Source organism: Amblyomma americanum, chromosome 5, assembly GCF_052857255.1.
Source record: "Amblyomma americanum isolate KBUSLIRL-KWMA chromosome 5, ASM5285725v1, whole genome shotgun sequence".
Lineage (NCBI taxonomy): Eukaryota > Metazoa > Arthropoda > Arachnida > Ixodida > Ixodidae > Amblyomma > Amblyomma americanum.
Window position 1 is genome coordinate 165,260,231 of NC_135501.1, and position 7,435 is coordinate 165,267,665.

The 7,435-nt window shown below is 46.4% G+C and overlaps 1 pseudogene; it reads right to left on the reverse strand.

Annotated features, from left to right (window-relative positions):
* Window positions 1-3,438: 3,438 nt before the first annotated feature.
* Window positions 3,439-6,489, reverse strand: LOC144134310 (uncharacterized; annotated as a pseudogene).
* Window positions 6,490-7,435: the final 946 nt, after the last annotated feature.

A 7,435-nucleotide genomic window follows, 5' to 3' on the forward strand; every position in this document is an offset into this window, starting at 1 on the left:
TGTAAAAGCTTTGTGTTGAGTGAATAGCTGGAAGATCAACTTGAGGCCCCCCAGTATTAGAATAGGGGAAATGAATATGATTGTTGGTTTGTGAGGAAAGGAAGTGGCGCAGTAACTGTCTCACATATCTCGGTGGACGCCTGAAATGCGCTGTAAAGGGAGGGATAAAGGAGGGATTGAAAGAAGAAAGGAAGAAGGAGGTGCCGTAGTGGAGGGCTCCTGAATAATTTCGACCACCTGAGGATCTTCATCGTGCACAGACATCGCACAGCACACCGGCGCCTTTTGCCTTTCGCCTCCATCGAAACGCGGCCGCCGCGGTCGTGTTCGACCCCAGCAACTCGGGCTCAGTAGTCGAGCGACCTAACCACTGAGCCACCGCGGCTGGTACAGTTCGGAAATAATAATAATGATGATTGGTTTTTGGGGAAGGAAATGGCGCAGTATCTGTCTCATATATCGGCGGACACCTGAACCACGCCGTAAAGGAAGGAATAAAGGAGGGAGTGAAAGAAGAAAGGAAGAAAGAGGTGCTGTAGTGGAGGGCTCCGGAATAATTTCGACCACCTCTGGATCTTTAACGTTCACGGACATCGCACAGCAGACGGGCTGCTTAGCATATTGCCTCCATAAAAACGCAGCCGCCGCGGTCGGGTTCGAACCCAGGAACTCCGAAACAGTAGCCGAGCGCCCCACTGAGCCACCGCGGCGGGTTGCACAAAATACAACTTTCAACTTTCAGTTTTCTATTCTTTCCCTCCCTCCTTTATCCCTTCCTATACGGCGCGGTTCCGGCGTCCACCAAGATATGTGAGACGGTTACTGTGCCATTTCCTTTCATCAAAAACAAAACAAAACAAGTGAGCCGACTGCGTTGATATAGAGTTCATTGGCGTAGACAACTTTGCAAAGGCCGTTCATTTTCACGAAAGCTAGGAAAGGCGCACAACCGGTTCCGTGGGCAATGGAGACCTCAATCTCTCTTTCAGTTACGTGGCGTTAATGTCCAACTGCAAAAGCCTGCTTTGATTGCGTTCCGCACACTGGATAGGCAACACGCCCTCCCTGCCACCCTGGGAGGCAGCATGCAGTTAATGGTTGATCGCGAGAGATTGATCTCGAAATGACCGCTGCGGCCTAGCGATTGCTGCAGTGCCGCATGTCAGCCACAACGCTGTCGGCGCTAATGCATTCAGGCCACATCTCTCTTTCACCCGCCGCGGTGGCTCAGTCGTTAGGGATACTGCGCCATTTTCTTTCCCCAAAAACCAATTATAATAATATGTCTCTCTCACCACCGCCACATGCATCAAAGCACGAATGAGGCGTCCGCATATCCAGGGAGCCAGTTATGCGCCCTTCATTTCCTCAAAGCCATCGCCGTCTAGAACATTGTCAACCCCAACGCCAATGAACGCAGTGCAATTCGACGTCTTTCGCTTTTTATATCCTGGATTAGCTGAGCTAATCCGCGTAAATTTTTTTTTTATTGTGCGAGCTATGGTTTAAGGAAAAAAAAACAACTTTAACGGTATCTGGGTGCTAACTTTGCAGTCAACTGTTTCTCAAAGTTTTCCCATTGACACCTTCTTCCCCAGGGCAATAAATAAAAAGTTAGCTAACTAGGTTAACTGCTTAGATAACTTTGAAGAACGAAAAAATACTGCAGACTAGGTCACGCGACTCTAAACAACCACGAGTTGGGCTCAGGCGGGTAGGACATCTCGTGTTTTAACGCGACATCTTTAAGGAGCTCGTGTAGCAGAAAAGCCGGTGTTGGTGGTGTTGGCCATGAGCGATAAATTGTCCTCCTCGCAATGTATCCCACTGCACCAATAGATAGAACGCGACGGCATTACGCTGCCGTTGCCCGAGTAGAGTTGGCCCCGGCTGCGAGGCTAGCGCGGGAGCGCTGCTGAAGGCTGTGCTCGACTAGAGTTGAGCCCACATCCTTTATGCTAGGCAAGGCCTCTCTGCTCCCCCGTGACGTCGTCACACTACGACGGGCGCCGGAGTTCGTGTTCTTCATGAAGGGACGGTGTTGCGCGCTCCTTCGTTCTTGTGTAACGGCAGCGCTACGTGAAATCGTCCTTTGAAGATTTTGGCCCCATGATTTAATGCTGTCATATATGTATGGTGTCATTTCTGGTACACAGTCAGTAATAATTGGTTTTTTTTTGGGGGGGGGGGAGGAAATGGCGCAGTATCTGTCTCATATATCGTTGGACACCTGAACCGCGCCGCAAGGGAAGGGATAAAGGAGGGAGTGAAAGAGGGAGGTGCCGTAGTGGAGGGCTCCGGAATAATTTCGACCACCTGGGGATCTTTAACGTGCACTGACATCGCACAGCACACGGACGCCTTAGCGTTTTTCCTCCATAAAAACGCAGCCGCCGCGGTCGGGTTCGAACCCAGGTACTCCGGATCAGTAGTCGAGCGCCCTAACCACTGACCCACCGCGCGCGGCTACACAGTCAGCGATGAATAGGTTTAAAAACTGAAAGTTAGCGGTTTCCGGATTATGAATATATGTTGGCTATTCAGTATCTTTTACTATCGCCTAATATTTCCTGAAAGTCCGCACATTGTTTTTTTCTGCGGGGCATTGATGTTCCGCTGTTCGTTCACGTATATCTTTATTTTTGTTAATAGCTCGTTGCATGACGCGTACTTGGAAATTATTTTCGGGCAAAAATTGAACCGCGTGGTATATCATCTAGCGCCGACTGTTTGTCAGGAATGTGAATACTATTTGTAACCTTTTTCTTCCAAACAAACGCTCACCCTCCATCCACAAACACACGCAAAGGAAGCATTGCCATAATGTATGGCTCTCAGAACAGCTTACAGCTCCATGCATGGGCATTTGAAATGAGCGACTGAGCAGATGCCTTTCGATTTAATAAAATTGAAGCAGCTGTGTTGCATAAAAAGGATATGTTTATTAAGAAGTACTTGCAGCTGGGCTTGTTGGTGCGTATTCGTGAAAGACATATGAGAGCGCAAAATGGCAACACGGACGAGTGAGAGAACGAGACGAGCGCTGCACTTTCAACAGGATTTATTCAAGGAAGAGCGTTTATATATCCCCTGCCCTTATCCATGCTCTTAATCGCCGCTGACAAACATTGTCAACTGCGACAAACATTGTCAGCTGCGATTAAGAGCATTTTTGAATAAATAAATAAATAAATAAATAAATAAATAAATAAATAAATAAATAAATAAATAAATAAATAAATAAATAAATAAATAAGAGCAGAGGCTATATAAACGCTCTTCCTTGAATAAATCCTGTTGATGTTGCAGCGCTCGTCCTGTTCTCTCACTCCTCCGAGTTGCCATTTTGCGCTCTCATGTCTTTCACGGATATCTTTAATACAGAGTACAAGTATTCAGAAAACTTTCAGAGGTGTGCAACGCAAGTAGTCAGAACAGTCAAGATTTCAAAGTGTTAAGCTTCCGTTTTTGAGCAACTTTTGCTTGCACTAGACTGTGGTTCCTATTTTTACAATAGTTTATCAGCAGAATGTTTGTTGCAGCGCTAAGAATGTGATGCATGACCAAGTGAGGACTATTACCGCTTTCACATCCGTCGAAACTGTCACCGTCTTCTGTCAGGTTGGTAGCCAGTGTGAAAAGGGCTTGCCTTTGGTTCGCTAGAGAATGGAAGTGCACAGCATACTTTTCACTTCGCAGCTTGTTCAGGACGATTTCAGCAGTCATTACCGCATTAACAACTAGAGGTTGGGGGAACTTGAGCCCTCCGCGATTCATGTTTGCTATAATTTCAGCATTCTCAATTATGATGTCTTCATCTTCTACCAAAGTTGCTCGGCAAGCAGTGCATGCAAGTTTTTTTGAGTGCTGCACGGGCGCAGTATCCGGCCACGTACGTTATAGCTGGCAGATTTTCTGCCTTCATTTCGAAGTCCTTGTCATTTACTTCAATGTTGAACCTCTGTAGAATTGTCTCACCAATGCTGACAGCAGGTGCCCCTGAATCCATGTCTGGAAGCGCCAGGGCTCATTGTAGGCGAAGCTTGCGTTCGGATTCGAGTACTTGTGTGACGGACACATGGTACTGCGACCCGGAAAGCCGCCTATACTTATCAAATCTTTCCTCCAAGCAATCTGTCTGGAACTTCCCCAGAAGTACGTAGTCAAATCCAAGGTCTTCAAGGCAATAGTTTATTATCTTGACCAAGGCTTTCGTAGTGAGACGCAAGGCACTGTTGGTCTCCCGAGTGAGAATTATATTGTCAAACTTCAAATTCTCCCAGAGGTCAAGCCGCTGCATGATGGTTTGAAGGAATTCAACATGTGGACACAGCTTTTCTGCAATGGGAATCTGCAGGTCATCACAAAGCCGGCGTCCTTTGCTGGGCGACTTCACATTAACAGTCATCTACCAGGTTTCGACAACCTTTAAAAATTCCGCTGTTCCAGCTGCATGCTGCAGTGCATAGCGTTGACCGCATGTTTCTAGAGCAGCTATGGTTGATAGATTGACCACTTTCAGTGCAAGCTTCACATTTGGCCGTTCCATATTAGATGGATTGAGGACCTTTACTGACAAAGTTGGAACAGCCTTGATAAGGTGGTCCTCTTTTTTTAGGTGTGATCACGGAGGGTCTATAACGAAGCAGTGATAATTTTGGGGTTGGGGTTCAAATTCATAAGTGAAGGAAAAAACATGCATGTTCCATGGTTCTTTTCGTTGATCGAATTCTTCCGAATACATTTCAACAGGTGAACAGGGTCAAAAACGAAAAAAAAAGAGGACGAGTGGGATCTGATGGGTGAGGATAGGAGCTGCTGACTTTTGGTGACAATCCAATGAGAGACATTGTTTTGCGATTTATAGAGTTGTTATCTGTGATGACTGCAATTATGCGAAGTTCAACCTTTTCAAGCTCATTTATGATGCTGCGGAGAACTGTGTTCAGCTGCTGAGCATTGATTTGTTCAACTGGAAAAAAGTGAACAACACTTTTTGGTGATGACAGGAGGCTTTGAATCATAAAGGCATGAGCTGTCTTTGCTGCATTTGAAGTGTTGCTGGCAGTGTCGACAATCGTGCCACCCTTATAATCAAAATACGCCTGTAGATGGATCTCATCCATCATGAGAACCACTGACTTCTCATGATCCTTCATTGCGCTCGCGATCTTCGTATAAAGCAGGAAAGAAGCATCCTGCTGCTCAGCTGCTGAATTCATAACATATGCATCCCATACACGCCTGATCGTGGACTCATGCGGCAATGTGAGACCTCCGTAGTTACGCAAGTACCTATAAGCATGAGGAGAGATGGTAAATAAAAGGCTGGAATATACAAACAGCTCTGAAGAGTAGCGGGGTGACTTGCTTAAAAGGAGAAAGACTTGTTCCTTTAAAAATGTCAAAGCATCTTGCCGATCTTCGTCTTGCATTTCTTAATTTGTTGCGTCTTCAAAAAGAGATAACACGAGCTTCAATATGCCACCTGTCTTGTCTTCAGGTTTGCGGAAAGCAGGAGCATTATCAGAGCTCTCAACGGCATCCAACAGACCTGTCAAGTACCGAATATCATTCACAGTTTTTGGAATGATCGCCACGCCATCAGGTTTGGTGACCTCGACATCATGAAAATACAGCTTTAGAGAGAGGTCCTCGGTGACTTTAACTGACTTTTTGATTTCTGGGGCACTTCGACAGTCAGATTTAGGAATAGTATAAAGTCATGCCGGGAAGCCACCGTCCAGAGTTTGGAGACCTTGATACATGGTATGCATTTCAACAGCTCCTGAAAGTTGTCAATTTTGTTTCTGTCCTCTTCCGCCTGGTGTGCTTCAATAGACAAGTTGATGGCATCTTGTAACGCAGCTGCCTCTCGGCGCGTCCTCTTTTCATCTGGGGCCTCTCGAGACGTGCTTGCATTTGGGGCAGAAAGATATGCCGGGCAGTCTGGAAGTATGCTTGAAACAGCATCAGGTCGTAACCGTACGAGCTTCAGCGCCACTTCAATTACTTTTCCCGTCTTTGTATTCGTGTAGCTTGTTCTATTAACCATGTCGGATGGTTTAAAGTGGCGCTCGCAGACCTGGGATATGAAAAAACAAAGACAGTAAAAGCTCTAGAACCTGATGTTTAAAAATCAGACAGGTGCATGACAGTACGAGAGAAATTTCTATAAATATCGTGAGAACAGAATGCCAGCAATACTATTTCGCTACGACTTTACAGATTTACCCGGCTGAAAGAGGAAACACTACGGAATTATCTCGCAACATGCTGCCTGCAGCGTTTTCAATGCAACTGAGGGAGGAGTAACAACGACAGTTAAAGGAATGTTTCCTTATCACCGACCGCTTTTCTTGAGTGAAGTCCGCACGGTGGATAGCTCTAATTCATTGAGCTCTTCTTGCTTGGTCCGAAGGGAAGGAGGGGACTCGCACACACTCACCACCATCATGGTTCCCGCGGTACGCAGCAATGCCCAGGCATTCTGACAGCCTGCACACTGGACACACACCTCCCGGCACCAACGTGCTTCCTCGTCGTTACCGTACCGGTGCTAACTCTGAAACAGCGGTGAGTTTCGTGACACACGTTGCACGAACAAAAAAGAAACGCAGAAATGCGAACACGTGCAACTACATTCACGAAATGAAGGAACCACCGATGCTTACAGCAGTGTGAACGCATTTTCCAGTCGAGCAGCCTGTACGAAAACGAAAAAGTATAACAAAACCACGTACAAAAAAACAATATTACCTTCTAAAATAAGCGGTTCAACAAAAAGTATAAATTTTTACAAAATAACAGAAAGTTGGGCTAGTTGGTGTGGATTCATACTTGGCAGCTTTTTTGTACATCGTTTGAGGCGTTTCCTTTTGTTGTTTTAGTTTTATCACGCTTATAAAGCTTCCTTCCTGTGAATAAAAGTTCAGCTGATAGTCTGCACTTGTGTCTCCTCGTTTTTTTTGCGCTGCCAAGTAGGAATTTACAAAATAAAATTTTTATGCTTGCAGCAAAGCAGTAATAAAAGCATCAAAATGTTTTCTTAAGTGCGATACTTCGGCTGGTACTGCTCCGCGCACGCGTTGTTGCATCAAGACCACGGAGACCGGTTGGGGAAAGGGGGGGGGGGCACAAAAGAGAGGAGGACATGGAGAGGCCTTAGTTAGTCTAGAGGGTGTTGGTTGAGCCGTGCTCGGAGGTTAGTCCTACCACCGTACAGAGGGAGGCTAGCCGGCGCTCCGCCTCCTGCGCGCTGCTGCTGGCGCGCGCGATCCCTCCCCCTCGGGCTCTGCACTATGTGGTTTGCTGCTCATAATAATTGTTTTTTGGGGAAAGGAAATGGCGCAGTATCTGTAAAGGAAGGGATAAAGGAGGGAGGCGCCGTAAAGGAAGGGATAAAGGAGGGAATGAAAGAAGGTGCCGTAGTGGA